Source organism: Rhinoraja longicauda, chromosome 29 (assembly GCF_053455715.1).
Source record: "Rhinoraja longicauda isolate Sanriku21f chromosome 29, sRhiLon1.1, whole genome shotgun sequence".
Classification (NCBI taxonomy): Eukaryota; Metazoa; Chordata; class Chondrichthyes; order Rajiformes; family Arhynchobatidae; genus Rhinoraja; species Rhinoraja longicauda.
Window position 1 is genome coordinate 26,051,634 of NC_135981.1, and position 23,767 is coordinate 26,075,400.

Below are 23,767 nucleotides of genomic sequence, written 5' to 3' on the forward strand. Positions count from 1 at the left end.
AACAAACGACAGTCACAGCAATTTAGATCCAACTGAATGTTTTAATACATGAGAGAGGATTTTTTTTTTTTTATATCAAAAAATACTTTATTCAAGTTATAAATATCATTTACAAACCATCATTTTTAAACAAACCCATCCGACATTTCCGGAGGTTACATATTCAATACAGGCATTTACTTAGGATTGCACAGAGTACAGGAGTCTGAACAAGTCTCTCTAACGCAGCAGTGCCCCCCTCATTTCTTTATACCATGGAGTAGACAAAGATGTATTGAACACAACTTAATCCCATCATGCAGGTATGTAACACAACTTAATCATCATGCAGGTATGCAAAGTACAACTTAATCAATCTCATCATGCAGGTATGCAAAGTACAAAACTACAGTTAGCACCTAATAGAAGTGAGCAAAGTCTACGAACAAGCATCTGCTTGTCCATACATTATTCTTAAAGGTACAGTCCCCGATAACTATAGGAATTAATTTTTTAATATATATCATTTTCCTCCTGTTTATACAATTATCCAACAATTTATTAACAATTTCTAAAAATTCCCCCGTCCCGAATGCCTCCCCGGTTCCATCACAACATTGCACTTTTTTTTTACTTTATGCAATCTGTTCATCCGCGGGGGTCTGTTTAGGCCATGAAGGTATCCCTTAGGTCAATGTCCACTTCTTCTTCCTCAATCCCTTTCTGAGGAACCAACTCGTACATCATCTGCATTTTCTTTGTAAGGGCTGTTTCTATTAGTCTTTGAGACAACCCTCGAACACAGGGAATTATACAGCATCCGAATCCGGCTAACATTCCTGTAATCACTATGAAGGATGTTAGTGCAGAAATGGCAATATTTTTCCATTTCCCGAACCAGTTCTCAAGGAACCTTGTCCATGAAGTGTCTACCCCGGAGTTCTCGCCTAGCTCCTCCGCCAGCGATGTTAACCCAGCCAAGGCCCTGGAGACTGAACCGTCCGGGGCAGTATTATTTGGAATGAAGGTGCAGCATGATGAGCCAAACATGATGCACACGCCTCCTCTATCTGCTAATAACATGTCTAAGGCCATCCGATTTTGCCAGGCCATTTTCGTCCGCGTATCCCGTTTCTACCTCCAAGGATTTTTTAGGTCTTTTATTGGATTTATTTTCAAAATCCTCTCTTCAGGTCCTTTTGGTTTCGGGGTGTGCATGACCCCTGTCTTACTCCCTTTCCCGACTTCTATTCTGAATTTGCAACATGGATCCTGCATCCTTGCATCTACACAAAGGAAGTCGTTGCCTACGTCCTGTTGTTTGGGCTTCTTTATTGTCACGATGGTTTTCCAATTCTTTCGATGGAAGGGTGTGGAGGCTACCACCAGGGACCATCTGCTGTGTAAGTCTGTTCCGTCAGACATTCCCCACCCTTGGTAGCCCCCATTGAGAGAGTGTTGGAAAACCTGACCCCATGTGCGGCACGGGGCTCTGCACACGTATGTTCCATCGGTGCCATAGGCTCTTTCGGCACACCACATTCCGGGGTACTCTTTACATGGGTCAATGTGGAAGGTGCCTGTTTCATCTTCCTTAAGTTTTATAACGTAATCCCATCCATTCACAACCATACAAAGACTAGTCGTCCAAATCCATTTTATGATTGATTTTTTCATTTTCTTTTTCTGGTTACGACAAGTTACTTGGGTTTTAGTCGTTACTGGGCCCTGGTAGGCCGTCAGCCGTCACTAATTCCCTTGTTCCTTTTCGTTCTCAGAGTTTACCTTCATTCGTTTACAATGTGTTATGTGTACCCACGTTGGTCTCTCCGCAATCCTTACGGCCGTTGGTGTGGTGAGCAGAACTTGGTAAGGTCCGTCCCACCGAGGGCTTGACCACCTTTTTCTTTTGATGACCTTGATAAACACCCAGTCGCCTGGTTTCACAACCTTCTCGAACCTTGGTTTTCCTGTTCCAGGCTGGTCAGGTTCCTTAACACATGAGATTTGGTTATTAATAACTTTCGCATATAGTCAGCCAGTGTCTCCTCTTCCTGTACTGTTTCGGTTAGTTTCTGGAAGATGGGATATTGGAAGGGTTTCCCATATAATATTTCATATGGGGAGATTCCCCTTACACTCGGTATCATTCTTATATTTAATAATACGAGGGGTAGGCAGTCTATCCAGGAGAACCCTGTTTCTGCCATGGCCTTTCGCAATTTGCTTTTGATAGTCCCGTTTGTTCTTTCCACCAATCCTGCCGATTGGGGATGGTACGAACAGTGGTGTTTTACCTGTATCTTTAGGGCACTACTTAGTTTTGCTATTATCTTATTCACGAAGTGACTACCATTATCACTATATAACTTTTCTGGGATTCCAAATCGGGGGATGATATCCCTTAGAAGGGCCTTCGCCACTGTCAACACATCTGCGTTGGCCGTGGGGAAGACCTCTACCGACCTAGAGAAAACGTCAATTATCACCAGGCAGTACTTTTTCCCTTGTGCAGGACTCAATTCTATATAGTCCATGTTTAAATTTTGAAAAGGATAATTTGGTTGTGGTGCTTTGCCTGGTGCTTGCTTCAACCCCCCTTGTGGATTGTATCTGGCACATATCTCGCATGTCTCACAGTATTTCTTTGCAAAATTTGTGAAGCCGTAGGTTTGGAATATTTTGTCCACTATTTGTATCATTCCTCTTGTTGAGACATGGGTTACCCCATGGCTCATTAAACATGCATATTTAAATAGTGATTTTGGTAAGATTAGTTTTCCCTCATTATTCCTCCATAGTTCGTCCTCCCCTCTTTGTCCTTCTTTTGCCCATTTGCTTTTTTCGGTAGGAGGAGCAACTTTTTGCATACATCGTAGCACTTCATGATCTACTTCTTGTAATTCTAGCCCAAAAGCCTCCTTTGCCTCCAGTTCTCGCCCTCCTGCTTCTTTTGCTGCCTGGTCCGCCCGGTGGTTTCCCTTGGTTACTTGGTCGGTCCCTTTAGTATGGGCGGCGCATTTGCAGATTGCTACAGCTGCGGGTAGCGACACTGCCTCCAATAGTTCCAGGATCAAGTCTTTATGTAAAATGGGTTTGCCTGCAGAGGTGACCATGCCACGGTTACGCCATTGTGCTGCGAAAACGTGTGGACAGTGGAGAAGGCATATGCACTATCGGTGTAAATGTTTACTCGCCTCCCCTTCGCCATTTTGCATGCTTCAATGAGGGCTACTAGCTCAGCGGCTTGCGCTGAGAAGTGCTTAGGTAGTGCTTCGGCCCTGATGATCCTTGTGTCATCAACGACCGCATATCCCGTCATATTTTCTCCAATCTCATTCTTTTTGCATGACCCGTCAATATACAGAGTTAGGTCCGGATCCTTCAGCGCCACGTCTTTCAGGTCAGGACGTGGCATGACCAGTTTGTCCGTTCTTCCAAACAGCTGTGTGGTTCTCCGTCCGCTTCGGTTGGCAGTAGGGTGGCCGGATTCAGCATAGTACATCGCTCGATTGTCAGGTTAGGTTGTGATAGCAGTACTGCCATGCAAGAAAGGTGTCTTGCCGGTGAAAGATATGAGATTTTTTGTTGTAACAACAGTACTGCGACCGCGTGTGGGACCCGCAGTGTTAAGGTCCTGTACAATACTATGGTGCCGGAGGCTTGCACCGCGAGGGACGCTGCAATAACTGCTTGCAGGCAAGTTGGCAGTGCTTGCGCCACCTGGTCCAGTTTCGTAGAATAGTATGCCACTGGCCTTTCGTACTGGGAACATGGGGGTATTACACGGGGATTCCTTGCAGGGAATCAGGACGCCTTTCTCTCTCAAGGCTTCGAATATGGGTCTGATCCTCTCGATAGCCTCCTTTCGGAGGGGGTATTGTCTCTGGTAGGGGCGGTAGGATGATCGGGGGGTGACCTTTACTGGTTCAATTCCCCTGATTAGTCCCACATCCGACGGTCCTGCAGACCACAATCCGGCTGGCAGGTCTTTTAAAATCTCCTCCTCATCCTCAGTGAGATTAAGGATCAATTGTTTCTCTCCCCGCGGCCAAATGGACCTCCTTCGATCCCCCTGTCCTCCAGGTCAGGGTTCTAGTATAAGTAGCGGTATCCCTTCCTTTGAACACCTGGCCTCTATCATCGAGTCATTCCCACTTTTGCTCTGCTTCTCCCTTGGCCACCAATTCCCCTAAGTGTCGCCACCTGCCCCCCTGTTTCTTGGACAGGGAGACGTGGGGTCTGGACGGGTATTCCCTGAAGAGCTCGTCATCCTTCTTATCCAAATTGACTGCGACAGTGCAGTCTCCCTTATTGTCCCAATAGAGAGGGGTTGGTCAGTGTCATGGCAGAACTAGGGTCCTTCAGAAATTTGGTCTCGTATTTTTTATCCGGTCCTGTGGTAGGTTTAAACCATATTGTACAATGTAGGTCTTCCGCCCTATGTATTATCGCCTCTCCCGGGACCCTAGCCTTGGCTTCTTTGACCAATGCTTTCCCCACTGCTCCTGGTCCATTTTGTGCCAGATCTATGGTGTAGTAGTAGTGAGGTTCGCCTACTCCTTCCTGGACCAATATATCCGCATTGCCGGGTGCCCATCTGACTGCCCTCATTCCGGACCCGGTCGGCATCACCCCTATTTTTAGTCCTTGCATTACATCTCGTCCCAGCAGGTTGACTGGGCACGTCGCTGATATGAGGACTTGCTCCTGCCACTGATCTTGGGATAATGGTTCCTTAAAGGTGAGGGGCTCAGTTAAGAACTCGACATTGGTGTGGCCTGTGGCCGATTTTACGGTGATGGAATCTTTGGAGTACTTGACTCCTGGAGGTTCCTCGTCTTTGGTGATAACAGTCTTGCAAACCCCACTGTCACACAGGAAAATTAGTTTCTTGCCCTTGGCAAAGAGGGTAATGGTTGGTTTCACAAAGTCCTGTAGACCATGCAAGATACATTCCAGATCCAAGATATTTAAAGTGTTTTCCTGGCTCTCTCTATAGGGGGCCGGCTGTGGATCCCTTATCTATTTTTCTTCCCCTAGTCAGGATTTACTCTGCTTCTCTGGTTCTTCCTCGTCTTCTGCCCCCCGCTTCGGCTGCGGACATTCTCGGGCCCAATGGCCGATTTTTCCGCAGTTGAAGCAGCCATTTCCCTTGGGAGCTCTGCCACCTCGGCCCCTTCCCCTGCCTCTGCCTCGGCTCCTTCCTTTATACCCCTGTTGGTAGAATACTGAGATGGCAGTCTCTTCTCCCTCTATTACTTCGGCCAGATAAACTTGTTTGGTTGTGGTTTTTCTGCTTTTTGCATTTTCTTCCGCATGTACTTAAATTCTCTTAACCCTCCGGTTCTGTAACCCACCATGTGCTTCTTAATGTACGAGCTTATTTCTGACCGCATGTGATTTAATAATTCTATTTTTAGTTGTTGGGCGAATGGTCCGTCATCCACCCACGGGGCGGGCGCCACTATCCCGCTATTTGCCTCGAATACTTGTCTCAATCTGGCAAAATAGTGGCGCACGTCCTCGTCCTTTGTCTGCACACACTCTCTTATTTTATTATAATCAACCATTTTTCGGTAATGCTCCCTTATACGCCCTTCCATAGCTATTCTCCTTTGTTGGTAAACATTATTATCAGGTTCCCATTCAAAATGCGATCCTGCCGCGTTATGGGGGTTCCAATCCCCTTCTATCAAACACCAATCAAAACCGAACATACTTCGCAAGGCTTGCTCATATTCAACACTGTTTAACCGATAACTCACGACCAGGTTTCCAAAATCCCGTTGCCACTTTGTGAAACTCTCTTTGGGGTGTGTTATCCCTTCTACTGCCTTCTTAACATCCTTGAGTGTCCACGGCCGATATACATATACCGGCAGGGCTGCTCCTCCTGGATTAGGCATGGCTATCATTGGCAGGATATTTCTCTCCCCTTCGCCCACTTTGTTAAAGGTCGGGTGAGGCGGGCTCATTAGGGCCCCCATTCCCTCTGTTATTTGTTCCATAAATGGCCCCAATGGTTTAAAATGAGTTCCTGACCTGGTGACGCTCGGATTCTGTAAACCTGGTATGGGTCGGTGAACTCGGGCCGTGGTGGTCCCCGCTTCGCTCCTTTCTCCCGGTGGCAAGGCCACTCCACCTTCCTGAAAATAGGGAGGGGGGGCACTTGCCGTCCCGGGGTTCGCTGGCAAGGGTGCCGACGCATTTTGAGGCGACGATCGATAGAAGACCTCGTTGTCTCCTTTCTGTAAGTACGCCGTCGTCTGTTCTTCTTTTTTCTTTTTATCCTCCTGTCCGCCCTTCCGTGCTTTGGCTACGCCGAGCCAAATTCGTGCCTGTTGGTAGCCTAATTTATCTTTGTTCATACGTTTCTTAACGGCATCATTTAATATTGTGGACATTAGTTTAGAACAATCGTCCACCAATAATTTACCACTAAACCCATAGTCTCTTTTCCACCTCCGCAGGTGTTTGCAAATTTTTTTTGCTATCTATAAACATGCATTTTTCATCACCTTCGTAATATTTTGGGTTTGCCGAACCCATGCTCTACAGCTTCCCGTTAGTACTTACTGCTTCCTGTGGTCAAGTCGCACTTGATTCTTGAAGTCCCTGACTTCGGTCTTACGGCCGCGCCGTTTGGAGAAGTAGTCGCACTACTCTCCGATTTTTTGTGCTAGACAATTCCTACACAGGTCAGCGGGGAATCAAACGGTTCAACAAAATCAAATTGCTTAACCCGGGGGGGGGGGGGCCCTTCCTATGGAACATTCAGTTTTATCTCGGTCGTGTCGACTGGACCCCGTCACTCTGTTTCCACCTTCCGTAAATCCTTAAAGTGAGCGCTCTTGGTTTATTGGAAGAAGGCAACAGAGGTATTGGGGCCCCACGTTGGGCGCCAATTATGTTAGAAATATTTTCCCAACAAACGACAGTCACAGCAATTTAGATCCAACTGAATGTTTTAATACATGAGAGAGGATTTAAAAAAAAAAAAATTATATCAAAAAATACTTTATTCAAATAATAAATATCATTCACAAAACATATTCTTAAACAAGCCCATCCGACATTTCCGGAGGTTACATTTGGTACAGACATTCACTTAAACATTTACTTACATTTAGACATTTACCCAGTATCCCTTATTTGGAGGGGCGTCTCTCTCCACCACACCCTGCCCCCCATGTCCAGCAGCGGAAGGACCCTAGACTGTGCTCATCCCCCACCGGGCCTTAGCGTTGGCTGCACCAAGCTTCAGTGCGTCCCTCAGCACGTACTCCTGCAGTCTGCAGTGGGCCAGTCGGCAACATTCCTTGACGGACAGCTCGCTCCGCTGGGAGGTCAACAAGGATCGGGCAGACCAAAGAGCGTCTTTCACCGAGTTGATGACCTTCCAGCAGCACTCGATGTCAGTCTTGGAATGCGTCCTTGGGAACAGTCCGTAGAGCACAGAGTCCTCTGTGACGGAGCTGCTCGGAATGAATCGTGACAGGGACCCCTGCAGACCTCTCCAGACTCTCTTGGCAAATCCACACTCTTTGAAGAGGTGGGCCACCGTCTCCTCTCCGTAGCAGCCGTCCCGAGGGCAGTGTGCGCTGGTAGTGAGGTTCCGGCGGTGCAGGAAGGATCTGACTGAGAGGGCTCCCCTCACCGCCAGCCAAGCCAGGTCTTGGTGCTTGTTGGTGAGTTCTGGCGATGAGGCATTTTGCCAGACAAGCTGGGCTGTCTGTTCTGGGAACCACGCCACAGGATCCATGGAGTCATTCCCCTGCAGTGCCTGCAGGACGTTCCGTGCTGACCACTGCCCGATGGACTTGTGGTCAAAGGTGTTGGTCCGGCAGAACCTTTCCACAAATGACAGATGGTTCGGCAATGTCCAGCTGACTGGCACATTGCGTGGCATCTGCGCCAGGCCCATCCTTCGCAACACCGGGGACAGGTAGAACCTCAGCAGGTAGTGGCATTTGGTGCCCACGTGCCTTGGCTCTATGCTCCGCCTGATGCAGCCACACACGAAGGTGGCCATCAGAATGAGGGCGACGTTGGGCACGCTTTTACCCCCGTTGTCTGCCGACTTGTGCATTGTGGCTCATCGCACCCGGTCCATCGCCGACCCCCAGATGAAGCGGAAGACGGCCCGGGTGATCCCCTTGGCGTGGGAGGGAGGGACGGGCCACACTTGCGGCAAGTACAGCAGCCCCGAGAGCACCTCACACCTGATGACCAGGTTTTTCCCCGTGATGGAGAGGGAGCGCTGCTTCCACAGCTCCAGCTTCTTCCCCACCTTGGCTATCCGCTCCAGCCAATTCTTGTTACATGCCTCAGCCTTCCCGAACCAGATCCCCAGCACCTTCAGGAAGTCAGGCTTGATGGTGAAGGGGATGGAAGATCGGTCAGGCCAGTTGCCAAAGAGCATGGCCTCGCTCTTCCTGCGGTTTACCCTGGCCCCCGTGGCCAACTCAAACTGGTCGCAGACGCTGATCAGTCTGCGGACCGACCCTGGATCCGAGCAGAAGACGGCGACATCGTCCATGTACAGGGAGGCCTTGACCTGAGTGCCCCCACTGCCTGGCAATGTCACTCCTCTTATGCTCGCATCCTTCCTGATGGATTCGGCAAAGGGTTCAATGCAACAGACGAACAAGACAGGGGAGAGAGGGCAACCCTGCCTGACTCCAGACCTGACGGGGAAGCTGTCTGGTTCCCACCCATTAATTTGGACTGCACTACAGATATCGGAGTAGAGCAGTTGTATCCACTTCCTGATTCCCTCCCCAAAGCCCATTTTGGAGAGCACGTCCCTCATGTACGTGTGCGATATCCTGTCGAAGGCCTTCTCCTGGTCCAAGCTGACCAGGCAGGCATCCACCCGTCTGTCCTGCACGTAGGCAATGGTATCTCTCAGCAGCACCAGGCTGTCTGAGATTTTCCTGCCAGGTACAGCACAGGTTTGGTCCGGGTGGATCACCTGTCCCAGAGCAGACTTGACCCGGTTGACGATGGCCTTAGACAGGATCTTGTAATCTACATTCAACAATGTGATGGGTCTCCAATTCCTTAAGTCATTCATCTCCCCCTTCTGCTTGTAGATCAGGGTGATGCTGCCCTTCCTCATAGAGTCTGACATGCTGCCGGCTAGAAGTATATCGTTGTACACTTCCAGCAGGTCCGGGCCCACCCAGTCCCACAGAGCCGAGTACAACTCTGCCGGTAAGCCATCGCCTCCGGGAGTTTTACTCGAGTCAAAGGAATGGATGGAGCCAGTCAGCTCCTCCAGGGTCAGTGGTTGGTCCAGACTCTCCCGCTTGCTATCGTCCAAGACTTCCATGATGGAGGACAGGAAGTTCTGGGAGGCGGTGCTGTCTGTGGTCTTTACATCGTACAGATCCTTATAAAAGGATCTGCAGACCTTGAGCATGTCTGTCTGAGAGGATTGCACAGAGTACAGGAGTCTGAACAAGTCTCTCTAACGCACCTTCGTGTGTGGCTGCATCAGGCGGAGCATAGAGCCAAGGCACGTGGGCAACAAATGCCACTACCTGCTGAGGTTCTACCTGTCCCCGGTGTTGCGAAGGATGGGCCTGGCGCAGATGCCACGCAATGTGCCAGTCAGCTGGACATTGCCGAACCATCTGTCGTTTGTGGACAGGTTCTTCCGGACCAACACCTTTGACCACAAGTCCATCGGGCAGTGGTCAGCACGGAACGTCCTGCAGGCACTGCAGGGGAATGACTCCATGGATCCTGTGGCGTGGTTCCCAGAACAGACAGCCCAGCTTGTCTGGCAAAATGCCTCATCGCCAGTACTCACCAACAAGCACCAAGACCTGGCTTGGCTGGCGGTGAGGGGAGCCCTCCCAGTCAGATCCTTCCTGCACCGCCGGAACCTCACTACCAGCGCACGCTGCCCTCGGGACGGCTGCTACGGAGAGGAGACGGTGGCCCACCTCTTCAAAGAGTGTGGATTTGCCAGGAGAGTCTGGAGAGGTCTGCAGGGGTCCCTGTCACGATTCATTCCGAGCAGCTCCGTCACAGAGGACTCTGTGCTCTACGGACTGTTCCCAGGGACGCATTCCGAGACTGACATCGAGTGCTGCTGGAAGGTCATCAACTCGGTGAAAGACGCTCTTTGGTCTGCCCGATCCTTGTTGACCTCCCAGCGGAGCGAGCTGTCCGTCAAGGAATGTTGCCGACTGGCCCACTGCAGACTGCAGGAGTACGTGCTGAGGGACGCTCTGAAGCTTGGTGCAGCCAACGCCAAGGCCCTGTGGGGGAGGACCACAGTCTAGGGTCCTTCCGCTGCTGGACATGGGGGGGCAGGGTGTGGTGGAGAGAGACGCCCCTCCAAACAAGGGATACTGGGTAAATGTATGTAAATGTAAGTAAATGTCTAAGTAAATGCCTGTATTGAATGTGTAACCTCCGGAAATGTCGGATGGGTTTGTTTAAAAAAGATGTTTTGTAAATGATATTTATTACTTGAATAAAGTATTTTTTGATATTAAAAAAAAAAAAAAAAAAAAAAAAAAGTCTCTCTAACGCAGCAGTGCCCCCCTCATTTCTTTATACCATGGAGTAGACAAAGATGTATTGAACACAACTTAATCCCATCATGCAGGTATGTAACACAACTTAATCATCATGCAGGTTTGCAAAGTACAATTTAATCAATCTCATCATGCAGGTATGCAAAGTACAAAACTACAGTTAGCACCTAATAGAAGTGAGCAAAGTCTACGAACAAGCATCTGTTTGTCCATACATTATTCTTAAAGGTACAGTCCCCGATAACTATAGGAATGAATTTTTAAATATATATCAGGGTCTCAACCCGAAATGTTACGAATTCCTCTATCCAGAGATGCTGCCTGTCCCACTGAGTTACTCCACCATTTTGTGTCTATCTTCGGTTTAAACCAGCATCTGCAGTTCCTTCCTACACTTTTCATCTGCCACTAAGTATTCCCTCATACACATTGTGATTAAGAGTTAGCTATGAGGATGGTTAAACTCAGGGATAGACACAAAATGCTGTAGTAACTCAGTGGGACAGGCAGCATCTCTGGAGAGAAGGAATGGGTGACATTTCGGGTCGAGACCCTTCTTCAGACTGATGTCAGGGGAGTGGACGGTACGGAGATAAAATGTAGTCGGAGACAGACTGGTTGGAGAACTGGGAATGAAATCAGTGAGTTCTGCATGGGTGCAGGAGGTAGCATTGATGCATTTTGTCAATTTAGTGGAGGTAGAATTCAGGGATAGGGCCAGTGTACACCTGGAACAGTGATTGTTCGACGTACCCTACAAAGAGGCAGGCATAGCTCGTGCGAGTGCCCATAGCTACGCCTTTGATTTGGAGGAAGTGGGAGGAGTCGAAGGAGAAGTTGTTAAGGGATTGACGACTGCATTGGTGCTACCTCCTGCACCCATGCAGAACTCACTGACTTCATTAACTTCACAACTAATTTCCATCCTGCACTCAAATTCACTTGGACCATCTCCCTACATTTCTGGATCTCACCATCTCCATCACGAGCTATATGAATATTGTCTTCTCTAATTTCAAGTAGCCCTTGCTTTCCCTCTCTCTCCATCCCCTCCCCCTTTCCAGTTCTCCGACAGTCTTACTGTCTCCGACTACATTTTATCTCTGTACTGCCCACTCCCCTGACATCAGCCTGAAGAAGGGTCTCAACCCGAAACGTCACCCATTCTTTCTCCCCAGAGATGCTGCCTTTCCCGCCAAGGTACTCCGGCATTTTGTGTCTATCTTTGATTCAAACCAGCATCTGCAGTTCTTTCCTACACATTTTGTCTGTTAAACTCTGGGAACACTTTATAGAAACAAATTGCTTTTGTGTGAGAATACTGTATTATACATATTTTAGAAGAATGATTTGAAACGGATTATTTTTCTTAATCCAATGTCAAATTTCAGTAAATATTGTTAATATATAGACAAATTACACAGTCCCATTTTGTACTTTGTGATTACATCAATTTCCTGTTTACTTGGGCCTTTTACATAATAAAATGCTCCAAGGCATTTCACAAGAGTTATCAAACAAAGCATTATGCCAAAATATACAAGATATTTAAGCCAGATGACCAAAGGTCAAAGCACAGAGTGCGAGATGTAAGGAGCATCTTAAAAAGTTAGAGAGACAAGATAAATTTTAAGGAGATCATTTCAGAGCCAGACTGCTTACCAGTTGAAGACAAACTTGCACGTGGAATATTAAATACATTTAGATATGTTTAAAGGAAACAGAAATGAAAGAGGGTACATTTCTTAAAGCATTGAACATCAATATGAAATAATACAGTGCATTCAGAAAGTATTCAGACCCCTTCACTTTTTCCACATTTTGCTACGTTACAGCCTTATTTTAAAATGGATTAAAATCTTTTTTTAACATCAATCTACACAATACCAAATAATAAAAAAGTGAAAACAGGTGTTTAAAAACTTTTGCAAAGTAATTAAAAAGAAATAACTGAAATATCACATTTACATAAGTATTCAGTCCCTTTGCTATGACACTCAAAATTGAGCTTATGTTCATCCTGGGTGCAGGAGGTAGGAGTTTAATCAATTTTAAAATAAGGCAGTAACGTAGCAAAATGTGGATAAAGTGAAGGGGTCCAAATACTTTCTGAATGCACTGTATATCGATAGAAAGGCTGAGTTTAGTTTAGTTTAGTTTAGACATACAGTATTGAAACAGGCCTTTCAGCCCACCTAGTCCATACCTACCATCGATCACCCGTTCACACTAGTTCTATATTATCTCACTTTTGCATTCACTCCCTACACACTGGGGGCAATTTACAGAGGCCAATTAACCTACAAACCCGCATATCTTTGGGTTGTGGGAGGAAACTGGAGCACCCAGAGGAAACCCATACAGTCACAGGGGGAATGAGGTCGAACTGGGTCTCTGGCGCTGTGAGGCAGCAACTTTACCAGTCTCTGGACAGAACTGAAAACAAGGGTAAAAACTGCTTAACTGGAAGTCCATACTGAGAAACAAAATAATAATGAATTGGAAATTTTTAGTTTAGAGATACAGCGTGGAAACAGGCCCTTCGGCTCACCGGGTCCGCGCCGACCGGCGATCACTGCACATTAACACTATCCTACACCCACTAGGGTCAATTTTTTCATTTACCAGGCCAATTAATCTACAAACCTTGTACGTCTTTGGAGTGTGGAAGGAAACCAAAGATCTCGGAGAAAACCCACGAGGTCACGGGGAGAACGTACAAACTCCGTACAGACAGCACCTGTAGTCGGGATCGAACCCGGGTCTCCGGCGCTGCATTTGCTGTAAGGCAGCAACACTACCGCTGCGCCACCGTGACCGCGAGTTAGGATTGATGCGAGTTAGGATTGTACAGTAGAATTTTGCATATCCCCAAGTTTACAGAAGGTAGAATGAGGAAAGAATTGACTAGGAAAAATTGGCCTAGTTAAGAATGTTAAGAAAGACATAGATGAAGATTTCAGTGGCAGATATTGTAGGTGAGGCAGGAGTACAGATGGAAAGTATGGAGATGGAAATATATGGTCTTAACAATGGCTTAGATCAGTGTTCTGGAACTTAATTTGGGGTCAATTATGGAATCAGAGTTTTGAACAGTAGATTTAATGTCTAGAGCAAAAAACTTGTGATAGGACTAAACGTGATAGTTTCAATCATATTTGGAAGAAATTTGTGTTTATCCATATCAACATAAGCACTGGAAAAGACCCTTCAGCTCACATTGTTTGTGCCGAATATAATGCCGAGTTAAACTGATCTCATCGGCCTTTACATGATCAATATCCCTCTATTCCCTGCACTTTCATATCCCTAACTGAAAGCCACAAAGTATTGGCCTCCACCACCACCCCTGGCAATGTGTCTCAGACCCCCATCATTGAGTAAAAACTTGCCCTGCACATCTCCCTCTTACTTTATAGCTATGCCCTGAGTATTGGACATTTCTGCCCTGGGAAAAATGTTCTGTCTACCCTATCTATGCCTCTCTATCAAGTCTACCCTCAACCTCTGACATTCCAGAGAAAACAATCCAAGTTTATCCAACCTCTCCCTGTAGCTGAAACCCTCTAATCCAGATAGCATTCTGGTAAACCTCCTCTGCACCCTCTCCAAAGCCTCCACATCTTTCCTGTAATGGGCGACCAGATCTGCGTGCAATACTCCACATGCTGGAATCTGGAAGTTTGAGGCAATGACTGCAACTTATACCAATTACTGGTTTTCCAGGGAAATCACTGAGAGCTCCATTTAGCATGGGTTCAGGCGTACATTCACATGCGCAAACATGATTTTTCCAGCTCCAACTGATGCGTGCACACTTTGGGCCTATGCATTCAACAGTAGGAGCCTGCACCCTGACTTCAAGGTTTCAAGGTCAAGGGTCTGGGTCAGCTACTGGGTATGCTGTCTGACAATTTATAGACTGTTGCGAGGTTAACACCTGCTGGAGAGGCAGAAGTTATCCCACTTTTCAAGAAAGAAGCGAGAGAGAAAACAAGGAATTATAGACCAGTTAGCCTGACATCGGTGGTGGGGAAGATTCCGGAGTCAATTATTAAAGAGGTAATAACGGCGCATTTGGATAGCAGTAAAAGGATTGGTCCAAGTCAGCATGGATTTATGAAAGAGAAATCCTGCTTGACTACTCTTCTAGAATTTTTTGAGGATGTGACAAGTAAAATAGATGAAGGAGAGCCAGTGGATGTTAGTATCTAGACTTTCAGAAGCCTTTGATTAGGTCCCACACGGGAGGTTGGTGAGCAAAATAAGAGCACATGGTATTGGGGGTAGGGTATTGACATGGATAGAGAATTGGTTGGCAGACAGGAAGCAAAGAGTAGGAATAAACGGGTCCTTTTCAGGATGGCAGGCAGTGGCGAGTGGAGTGCCACAAGGCTCGGTGCTGGGGCCGCAACTATTTACAATATATATTAATGATTTGGATGATGGAATTAGAAGTAACACTAGCAAGTTTGCAGATGACACAAAGCTGGCTGGCAGTGTGAACTGCAAAGAGGATGTTAGGAGGTTGCAGGGTGATTTGGACAGGTTGAGTGAGTGGGCAGATGCATGGCAGATGCAATACAATGTAGATAAATGTGAAGTTATCCACTTTGGCGGCAAAAAAAGGCAGATTATTATCTCAATGGTGTCAGATTAGGTAAAGGGGAAGCTCAACAAGACCTTGGTGTCCTTGTACACCAGTCACTGAAAGTAAACGTGCAGGTACAGCAGGCAGTGAATAAAGCTAATGGCATATTGGCCTTGATAACGGGAGGATTTGAGTACAGGAGCAAGGAGGTCCTTCTGCAGTTGTATAGGGCCCTGGTGAGACCATATCTGGAGTATTGTGTGCAGTTTTGGTCTCCTAATTTGAGGCAGTGCAGCGTAGGTTCACGATGTTAATCCCTGGGATGGAGGGACTGTCATATGAGGAAAGATTGGAAAGACTGGGCTTGTATTCACTGGACTTTAGAAGGATGAGAGGGGATCTTATAGAAACATATAAAATTATAAAAGGACTGGACAAGCTAGAAGCAGGAAAAATGTTTCCAATGTTGGGGGAGTCCAGAACCAAGGGCCACAGTCTTAGAGTAAAGGGGAGGCCGTTTAAAACTGAGGTGAAAAGAAACTTTTTCATCCAGAGTTGTGAATTTGTGGAATTCTCTGCCACAGAAGGCAGTGGAGACCAATTCATTGGATGAATTTAAAAGAGAGTTGGATAGAGCTCTAGGGGCTAGTAGAATCGAAGGATATGGAGAGAAGTTGGGCACAGGTTACTGATTGTGGATGATCAGCCATGATCACAGTGAATGGGGTGGTGCTGGCTTGGGCCAAATGGCCTCATCTTGCACCTATTTTCTATGTTTCTTTGTAAGTGGTTGCTGTCAGGTTTCATGTGGAATATGATGCACAATGTTTGGCTAAGGGTGACGTAAATGTGGAGCAGGTGGAAGAAACCACATGGCTACATCATTGATGAACCTATCCTATGATTTTATATTTCATTGTAATTTAATAATCTCATGGCAATCTATAATTACAATGATAGATATTGAAAGTATTTCACACCTACCTGTCCAAAGCTACGAGATGTGAGGATTAGTTTACATTTTCAAAAAATCACTATCGATTTGAACCATTGTTATGCTGAGAGAATGCTGTATGTCTCAACAAAGTTTTGTACTTGGACTGATCTTGACCCTGTCCCATCACAATCTGCTTGAGCAACAACTTAGCCTGCGTAACCAATAAGCGAGTTTGGTATTCCGACTGAGCATGCGCAGGTCATAGGTCGCAGGGGCTAAGCATTGTCGCCAGCTGATATGCTGCGTGTGAACAAACCTTCGTTTCATCAGTTTTTTCCAGTTTTGCATCATAGAGGTAAGAAAACATTGCTTTCAAAACTGTTAATTAGTTGTATATATGGTTAATTTGTACAAAACTACGATAATTTTGTAGCTTTTATTGCTTTATGCTTGAGTGAGTGAGCAAGATAGTGACTGAATAACAAGCAATTTTTATTGTTCTTTGTTTTGGAGAATTAAATGAAATGTATGATTTCTACAACTATCAAGATACTGCTGAATGAGTCACGGTTCATCTCTGAGGCTAGAATATTTGTCGTGGTTGAAGTTTGATGCAAGTTAAGGACAGTGTTTTCCATTTCAACCAGTTTCAGTGCTGCACCGAACAGTGTTCTCTGGCCCGATCGCAGACATGCTCGCCGTTATGTCGCTCGCAGAAATGTTACCGTTAATTCGCACTTCAGAATTAAGTTGGGGAGCGGGGCGAACCTGTGACGCGGATAAGTTTTCATTTTTCGCCGGAGGGGCAAGGAAATCCGGCGAAGTGTTCGGACCCACAAACTCAGTGACATCAGTCTGAGCCGCCTGCCCCTTTAACTCAGCGGTTCGGTCAGACAACATCTCTGAAGAAGAGGAATAGGTGACATGTCCGGTCGAGACCCGTCTTCAGACTCTAGTTGTGGTAGGTCTGAAATATAATTTATTTACTTGTTTATTTTAAATAAATTATATTTCAGACATACTATGTCTGCGATCGGATAAGAGAACACTGTTCGGAACAGCACTGAAACAGGTTGAAATAGAAAACACTGTACTTAACTTGCATCAAACTTTAACCACGACAAATATTCTAGCCTCAGAGATGAATCGTGACTCATGCAGAAGTCTCTTGATAGTCATAGAAATCATACATTTCATTTCATTCTCCATCCCCCTCCAAAACAAAGAACAATAAAAAATGCTTGTTATTCAGTCACTATCTTGCTCACCCACTGAAGCATAAAGCAATAAAACCTACAAAATCATCGTAGTTTTGTACAAATTAAAAATGTAAACACCCAATTAACAGTTTTGAAAGCAGTATTTTCTTACCTCCATGAAGCAAAACTGGAAAAAACGGATGAAAGGAAGGTTTGTTTACACGAGCATATCAGCTGGCGACAATGCTTAGCCCGTGCGACCTATGACCTGCACATGCTCAGTCGGAATACCAAACTCGCTTATTGTCCATGTCAAATGTCTCAGGAAATAAAACAGACAATGCAAGAGATATTCTGGAAGTCGAGCATGTTGGTGGATTGAGAAATAGTCAACATTTCAGATATCTGGCCTCCCATCAGAATAAAACAGGTTTCAGGGCAGCACAGTGGTCGAGCTGCTGCCTCACGGCAACAGAGACCTGAGTTTGATCCTGATCTCGGATATTCTCTGTGTGCAGTTTCGCACGTTCTCCCTGTGACCAGCTGCTCCCATTTCCTCCCACATCCCAAAGATGTGAGGGTTTGTTGGTTAATTGGCTTCTGTAAATTGCCCCTGATGTATAGGGAGTGGATGAGAAAGTGGGATAACATAGAACTAGTGTGAATGAGTGATCAATGGTCGGTGTGGACTCGGTGGGCAAAAGGGACTGTTTTCATGCTGTATCTTTCAATTATATTCAATATAGATCCTAGCTAACAGAGGGAGTGCAGTGAAGACTCGCAGGACTAGTTCCAAGGACGGTGGCTCTATCAAATGAGTAGTTTAGGGCTCACTGTAGAGTTTAGAAACATTAAATTCTCAGAGGGGTGGACAGGATTGAAGTGGGTAGAAAATAACTCTTGTCTAAGGAGTCCATAACTAGAAGTCACAGACATAGTTAGATCATTTAAGACAATGAGAATACATTTTATTTTTGAGTGGTTAATGGATATTTGCATTCCATTGTATCATTTTGGTACATATGACAACTAAATACTCTTGACAGTTCTTCACCTGAAAAACATATGGAGGCTCAATTATTGATTGTGTTTGATTCCATTGATTTCTGGTTTTGATGGAATCAAAGGATATGGAGATAGTCCAAGAAAATGAGCTGAGGTGGAAGACCTTGCTGACAGGGAGATGAGGTAGAAGATCTTGTTGACTGCGGCACTGAGCCAATGGGCTGAATGGACTCCTCCTGCTACATGGATCGCAGGCAGTGAGAAAGTTTCACTCTCCTGTTCATTTTTAACCACATAGGCTACTGCATTCACCAATCTTTTTTGGTGTATTTTTCAAATTTAACTCAAGTACTTCCAGCATCTACAGTTCCTTGTGTCTTTGTCTCTAGCGTATAGAGTACAGCGTACAATTGAACGATCAGTAATCCATTGATTTCTATTTTTGAGGGAATCAAAGGATGTGGGAATAGTCCAAGAAAATGAGCGGAAGTGGAAGGTCTTTTTGACAATGAGTTGATGTAGAAAATCTTTCGGACAAGTTGAGGTGGAAGATCTTGCTGACAAGACGAGGTCGAACATCTGCCTGACGGAGCTGAGGTAGAAGATCTTGCTGACAAGTAGCTGAAGTAGAAGATGTTTCTGACAGGGAGCTGGGGTAGATTTTGCTGACGGCAGCATTGAGTCGATGGGCTGAATGGCTTCCAGGGGAAGAGTTGGCTTTATCTGTAACCGCACAGCCTCCCGCATTCACCAATCTTTTATTGTGAAGTGGGGAAAAATAATAATGAAGGTCAACACTTTCTCCACCGTACATTACAGGATGAGCCTGACTGCTGGGATGTTTTTTTGATGTGTCAGAAGGAGCTGGTTTACATCGAAGATAGACACAGAATACTGGAGCAACTCAGCGGGACAGGCAGGCAGGCGTCTCTGCAGAGAAGGAATGGGTGACGTTTCTGGTCGAGACCTGTAGAAGATTCCAGCATTTTGTATGTGTGTTTTAAAAAAAAAATGTTTTTCTGCCCCCGCGACAGGCGGATGCATCGGACGCCAGCAAACGGCCGGGCCCGGGTCCTTACTGACTTGGCGGCGCGGAGTGGAGTGTGGCCACGCGCGGCGGGAGTGGCGGCGAGTGACCGGCGAGTGGCGGCCCGGGCTCCTGGTAGGACGGCTATACTTGTCTGATCACACTCCCAGAAAATGGGTCCTCTCCCTCCTCGCCTTCATGCAGCCTCTTACTGGCGCTGGGTCCCTTCTATGTTTCTCTTTTACTCGCCCTCCTCCCCGCTCCCTTCACCCCTCACCCCCCACTTTCCCTCCCCTTCACCCCTTCCCCTCCCCCCACTTTCCCTCTCCCCCCCACTTTCCCACCCCTTCCCCTCCCCCCACTTTCCCTCTCCCCCCCACTTTCCCACCCCCTCCCCTCCCCCCACTTTCCTCTCCCCCCCCCCACTTTCCTCTCCCCCCACTTTCTTCTCCCCCCCCCCACTTTCCTCTCCCCCCCACTTTCCTCTCCCCCCCCACTTTCCTCTCCCCCCCCCACTTTCCTCTCCCCCCCCCACTTTCCTCTCCCCCCCCACTTTCCTCTCCCCCCCCACTTTCCTCTCCCCCCCCCACTTTCCTCCCCCCCCCCACTTTCCTCCCCCCCCACTTTCCTCTCCCCACCCACTTTCCTCTCCCCCCCCCCACTTTCCTCCCCCCCCCCACTTTCCTCCCCCCCCCCACTTTCCTCTCCCCCCCACTTTCCTCTCCCCCCACTTTCCTCTCCCCCCCACTTTCCTCTCTCCTCCCCCCCCTTCCCACCCCCACGTTCCCCATCTTCCCTCCTCACCACTCTTTTCTCCTTTCGTATCCCTGCATGTCTGACCTGACATTTAATAAGATCATGGATAATTTTCACCCTAAATATCACTTCTCTATATTAAACTCATACTTTATATCTGAACATCTTTTGATGTCTTGGTTGAGCAACTGAGCCTTTTGATGAAGATCCCATTTGAAGGTCGTACAAAAGCTATTTTATTTTGGTAAAATAAAATTGGGGGGGGGGGTTAAATTGGAGGTGAGAAAAAGGCCACAACAATTCAGGGGTGACAACAGATGACCTCGGGAAGGGTGGAGCCCTTGTTGGCTGGGAAAGATGTGATAACCGTACAGGGAACAGTGAGAGAGGATGTCACAGAACTCCTGTCGGAGAGGGGGGGAGGAGAGGAGGGGAGGGGAGAACCTTTTCAAAGTAGGCATACCTTGAGGAGATTTTGCAGTGTAGCTGACAAAATGTGTAGGAAGAAACTGCAGATGCTGGTTTATACCACAGATAGACAATTCAGGATGCGTGGCCTCCCTGCTGTCAGGGTCCAGGATGTCCTGGAACGGCTGCATGACATTTTCGGGGAGGGGGGGGGGGGGGGGGTGAGCAGCCAGAAGTCATTGTGCATGTTGGCAGAAAAGACATAGGTAGGAAAAGGGGCAGGGAATCATATATTTGGACCATTTTGATCTCGTCTGGGGCAAAGATGACCTGTGCAAAAGGGGTGGATTACACATGAACTGGAGGGAAATCAACATCTTGCAGGCAGGTGTGCTAGCGCTACACAGGTGGGTTTAAATTACATTGGCAGGGGGGTGGGATCCACTCTAGGAGATGAGAGGCTGGAAATGGAAGTTGATCAAAGAAAGTTCAGTGGATACAATAGGCAGGGAGTGTTGGTTGTTGGATTGAATTGCATTTATTTTAATGCGAGAGGCCTGACAGGTAAGGCGGATGAACCCAAGGCTGGGACATTGCAATCGTTATGGAAACCTGGCTAAGAAAGGGACACACTGGCAGCAATGTTCCAGGGTACAAGTGTTGCAGGGGAGATAGAGGTGGGGATAAAAGAGGAGGGGGTGTTGCTTTATTGAGCAAGAGGAATGTCACGATAGTAATCTGAGATGACATTGCTGATGGTTCATCCAGTGAGGCTATATGGGTGGAGCTGAGAAGTAAAAAGGGATTGATCCCCAAATATTGAATGGGAATTGGAACAAATGCAGGAGATTGCAGGCAGCTGCAAGACTAAAAAGGTTGTCAGTAAGGAATTTGAATTTTCCAATATAGACTGGGACTGTCATAGTGTCACAAGGCAGAGACAGAATGGGATTTGTCAAATGTGAAATTGGGACAGGTAAGCGAGTGAAGTGTCGGTGAGTGAGTCTTTTGGGACTGACGACTACTGTTTTGTTAGCTTTAAAATAGTTATGGATAAGGACAGGGCTAGCTGACAAGTAAAATCCTGAATTGGGGAAAGGTCGATACTGGTATTAGACAGGAACATGCTAAAGTTGATTGGAGTAGGTTGTTTGCAGGCAAAGGGATATCTAAAAAGTGGGATGATTTTAAAAGTGTGAAGACAAGAATTCATGCATGTTCCTGTTAGAATAAAGGGCAGGGTAAGTGGGAGTAAGAAAGCTTGGATGTCAAAAGATATTGAAGGTCTGGAGGCATGGGACAGGTATAGGCAGCTGGGATCTAGTGTACCCCCGTAGGAGTTTTAGTAACTGAGGTGCAGACTTAAGGAAATAAGGAGGACAAAAGGAGGGCAGGAGATAACTCTGGCAGATAATATTAAGGAAAATCCAAAGAGATGTTGTAAGAACATTAAAGGAAAGAGGATTATTAGAGAGAGAAAAGTGTCCTTCAAAAACCTAAGCGGTCAACTGTTGGAACCACAGGAGACGGGCCAGCTGTTCAATGAATATCTCGCCTTTGTAAAGAAAGACACAATAGACAATAGGTGCAGGAGTAGGCCATTCGGCCCTTCGAGCCAGCACCGCCATTCAATGTGATCATGGCTGATCATTCTCAATCAGTACCCCGTTCCTGCTTTCTCCCCATACCCCCTGACTCCGCTATCCTTAAGAGCTCTATCTAGCTCTCTTGAATGTATTCAGAGAATTGGCCTCCACTGCCCTCTGAGGCAGAGAATTCCACAGATTCACAACTCTCTGACTGAAAAAGTTTTTCCTCATCTCTGTTCTAAATGGCTGTTGAACTTGGGACAGTTAATGGAGATGTCTTGAGCACAGTTTATATTATTGTTTAAAAACATTTTTTTTTTTTTAATAGCCAGTGTCGTACAGCGTGGAAACAGGCCCTTCGGGCCAACTTGCCCACACCGACCAACATGTCCCTTCTACACTAGTCCCACTTGCCCGCATTTGGCCCATATCTCTCCAAACCTATCCTTTTAATGTACCTGATTATTTCTTAAACATTGCAATAGACCCTGCCTCAACTACCTCCTCTGGCAGCTCGTTGCATACACCCACCACAATGTGTGAAAACGTTACCTCTCAGATTCTTATTAAAACTTCCCCCCCCGCACTATGTCCTCTGGTCTCAATTCCCTTACTCTGGGCAAGCGATTGCGCATCTACCCGATCTATTTCTCTCATGATTTTATACACTGTACACTAATTTCAAATAGTTTTGAAATGTAATCAAATTCACGAGTAATTACACATTAAGTATCCATATGAAAATAAAGGAGTTGTAACAAAGTTTGAATTTTAGAGAAATGTTATAAGGGTGCACGTCTCATCGAGAGTGCTTTCACATTCGTGTTGAGTTGCTGGATGTTGTAAGGCATATGAAGGTAGATAAATCTCTTGGGCCTGATCAGATATACCAGAGGACACCAAGGGAAGCTGGAGAAGAAATTGCAGGTACACTGGCTGAGATATATGATTAGACACAGGTGAGATGTTGGTAGGCTGCAGGGTGGTCAATGCTGTGCCTCTATTTCTGAAGGGCTGCCAGGAAAAGCTTGGGAACTATAGGCTAGTGAACCTAACACCTGTAGTTGGCAAGCCACTGGAGATGATTCTGAGGGATATATAAATGCATTTGGATAGACGGGGATTGATTAGGGATAGCATGGTTTTCTACGTGGGAGAGCGTGTCTTTAGAATTGACTTTATGGAAGGAAACAGAGGGTGATGGTGGAAGGTAGTTTTTCAGACTGAGGCCTGTGACTAGTGGTGTGCCTCAGGGATTGTTGCTGGGCCCATTGTTGTATGTGGTTTATATCAATAGTTTGGATGAGAATATAGATGGCATGATGAGTAAGTTTGCAGATGACATTAAAGTGGGTGGCTTCGTAGATAGCGAAGATGGTTATCAAAAATTACAGCAGGATCTTGATCAGTTGGAATGGATAATGGAGTTAATGCAGATAAGTGTGAGATGTTGCATTTTGGGAAGTCAAACAAGGGCAGGAAATTCACAGATTATGGCAGGGCTCCTGGGTGAGTTGTAAAGCAGGGGATCTAGGAGTGCAGGTACAAAGTTTCTTGAAAGTGGCATCAGTGGTAGATAGGGTGGTCAAAGCGCTTTCAACACTTTGACCTTCATCAGTCACAGTATTGAGTATAGAAGTTGGAATGTTATCTTATAGTTGTACAGGTTCTGTCAAACAAGAATCCACTAATCTTTGGAAAGCTCCATACGCTGATGGGC

The 23,767-nt window shown here is 46.5% G+C and overlaps 1 protein-coding gene across 1 annotated transcript in view; it reads left to right on the plus strand.

The window, feature by feature from the left end:
• Positions 1-23,767, plus strand: part of eftud2 (elongation factor Tu GTP binding domain containing 2) — a 103,872-nt gene that overhangs the window by 27,574 nt on the left and 52,531 nt on the right. Inside the window, exon 2 of the mRNA XM_078424931.1 lies at positions 19,302-19,429. The gene's annotated coding sequence lies outside the window, so the exon portion shown is untranslated. The remainder of the gene's footprint in view (positions 1-19,301; positions 19,430-23,767) is intronic.